This window comes from Arvicanthis niloticus, chromosome 24, assembly GCF_011762505.2.
Source record: "Arvicanthis niloticus isolate mArvNil1 chromosome 24, mArvNil1.pat.X, whole genome shotgun sequence".
Lineage (NCBI taxonomy): Eukaryota > Metazoa > Chordata > Mammalia > Rodentia > Muridae > Arvicanthis > Arvicanthis niloticus.
Window position 1 is genome coordinate 1472334 of NC_133432.1, and position 3262 is coordinate 1475595.

The following is a 3262-nucleotide window of genomic DNA, read 5'->3' on the forward strand; positions in this document are numbered from 1 at the left end:
AAGTCCATCCCAGCACTTGGCATCCCAGTATCTCTTCACCCACCTTGCTACAGAAAGCCTGATGTCTTTACTGTTTAGGTGTGGCCTTATCCTTTGATATGAGCATGTCATGGAAGCAACTATGCAGGTCCCTAGATGTGGGGCATGAAGGTCTTTGTGCTCACAAATAAACACTAGCAGAAACTAGAATGTTAAACGCACACAGTGAATCCTTCAAGGGAAAGAATGCAAAATGTTTTCTCCCCAAAAGGCTGGGTGACCTTTGTGCTGTTTGTAGCTAGAGACATTTCTGGCACTGGACCTTACTCTAGACTCCCATCATAAATTTGTTTTTCTCCATCAATCTATAGAACCTATCAGTATGGACTTTGCAGTTTCCATGTAGTCATGTCCTATCTGTATTTAGCTTGCTTTGTTCCTCAAGAAGGTTTATGTATGCTTTGTTGTACATGTGGATTTGAGTTCATTACAACCAGAATTATTTTCACCAAACTGTGTTGTGCTTAAACATGCCTAAAATAAACCATGTGGTGTTACACTCTGTAGCAGGAGGTATTAGAAAAGAACTAATTTAAAGGTATTAAAGAACTAATTAAGCCGGGCAGTGGTGGCGCACGCCTTTAATCCCAGCACTTGGGAGGCAGAGGCAGGTGGATTTCTGAGTTCAAGGCCAGCCTGGTCTACACAGTAAGTTCCAGGACAGCCAGGGCTATACAGAGAAACCCTGTCTCGGAAAAAAAAACAAAAAAAAAAACAAAAAAAAAAAAAAAAAAAAAAAAAAAAAAGAAATAATTAAAATGTAAAAAAAAGAAATGAGGGGAGGTTATCCCAGTTATCCTAACCTTTAAGATTTCTTATCTACCTAATGCTACTTGAAGCCACGGGGTCCATGTCCACTGCCATTTCGCCTTCCCATCCAATCACAGGCCTCCCGCTGTAAATAGATTAGACGGGGAAATTTCTGCCACAAGACTACAGAAGTTTGTACCGACACTGGCCACTGAGTTCTGTAGAACTGAACCTTCTTCTTCTTTTTTTTTTTTTTTTTTTTTTTTTTCCCAGACAGGGTTTCTCTGTGTAGTCCTGGCTGTCCTGGAACTCACTTTGTAGACCAGGCTGGCCTCGAACTCTGAACCTTCTTCTTGACTCACAGATACACTCTGATGGCTGTTTAGGTGGCAGAGACCCTCATACTTCAACCAGCCATCCAGGTCCACTCTAGGACTCCACTATGCTAGTATCCACCCCAGCAGGTCATCTAGAAGTCCAGCCATATGAACATCAAAGTTCAATATTTTGTGAAGAAACCCCAGGGTGGAAGAGGGTCTCAATAGCAGGTCCTAGTATGTTATGACATCACCCAGCACAGAACCCTGAATGAAGGCTGGAGATTCAGATCCCAAAGCCTCCTGTCAGGAGCTTAGAGAGCACACATATATTCCTGACAGGTCAAGATGGCCAAATGGCTTCTTTGTCACACAACCCAGATCCTTGCCATCTAATTGTACAACTGACTATATCTGCTCACTTCTTCAGAGGTCATCAAGGTATCCTAGATGACTGCAGGGGTCAAGAGAATGAGCAGGTAGAACAAAAGTTGCAAGACAGCACTCGTACTATAGTGACGGTAGGACATCACTGTTCAAGTATCCTGGTTTGTCTGGGTGTGGTGGTGCAGGTGTCATGTCAGTACTGGGGAGGCTGTGGCAGAACCATCAAAAGTTCAATGCCAGCATGGACAATTTCACTAGATTCTGTCTCAAAGGGCTGGAGAAATGCCTCGTAGTTGAGTACTCAGTCACAAGGACCAGAATTCAGACCTCAGCACACACATCAGGTCATAAAAACATCGCTAACTTCAGCACAGAGGGATGCAACAGCCTCTCCTGGCTTTTGAGTGCCTGCACGTAAGTACACAGACACACGCATACACAGAGTAAGTTAAAGGTCTAGGAATAGTAGAACATTGCATAGCACATGAGGGTCTCATTCTACCCTAGCACCAAACCCAAAGATGCTAACGAGGTACCAGCTACAAGCAGAAGGAAAAATGGGAGCTCCCCATCTCTCTGGTAACACTATTCCTGCATTCCCAGCACTGAGCAGGCTGTGGCAGGATTGGGAGTTCAAAGCCAACCACTGCTAGTAAGAAACCTTCTGGCACCTGATACAATGTCTCAAAGGGGCATAAAAATAAACCATGGACTCCATGAACATGTAATGTCTTGGTATTGGCTATTCATGTGGGTGGACTCCCTATCCCATTCCTATGTGGGGGTCTTTCCGTCAAGTCTCTCCTGCTCAAACCATCAACATCTCCACTTCCTCTGGAACTCTGCCTCCTTGGTGAACTTTCATTTTTAGTATTGTGGTTTACTATTATGCATAGATATTACTGTACCTGATAATTTGTTTTTATCCTGTGAAGATAATGAAGATTTAAGATGCAAGCCTTACAACTAGATGTCTGCTTTGAAATTAAAAGGGAAATCCAATGCCAGAGCAGGCAAAGGGAATCACAGGCAGATCAAGGAAGAACCCTGTTTTCTGAGAAAACAAAAAACAAAATACCCAAACAGGTGTGTGTGTAGCATAAGCAAAGTAGAACCAGACACAGTGATAAACATCTGTGATTCTAACACCTAAAAGCAGGATTGGTGGTTCAGTTGTTTTTAGATACATAGTATGTTTGCAGCCTGCCTGGACTATTGAGAGCCTGACTTAATAATTATTGAGGTTGGAGGGCACAAAGGGTCTGAACATCCTTCCAAATGAAGCATACAGTGGCCAAGAAGTCATTTAAGATGTTGTCAACAGTGTTGGGAAAACTCCACCTCAGAGCATACTTGCCAAAGTTTAGAATAAAAAATGACAAATGAAGCCAGGTATAATGGGTGCCCAACAGTCCCAGCCTTGAAATCTGAGGCAGAGAACACATCATTTGAGCCTAGGAACCTAAGACCCTGTCTCTTAAAATGGGGAGGGGGGTGTGCATGTCAATGATGCGCCACTCCACCCTCTCTGGATCCTCACCAGTGGGTGGGAACTGTTTTTTTTTTTCCCCTGGAATATACAATGAACCCATCCATGGATCAAACTGAGGATTGCTTCCAAAGCTGAGCAAGCCACCACTGGCACTGTGAAGTCCTATGGGACTCCTCAATTTGGCTGGTGGATACAGGCAATCTGTAAAGATGAACCTGAAAGCATAACCAGCTCCGGGTGGGACAGTAGCACAACAGGATGAAACTGACACCACATG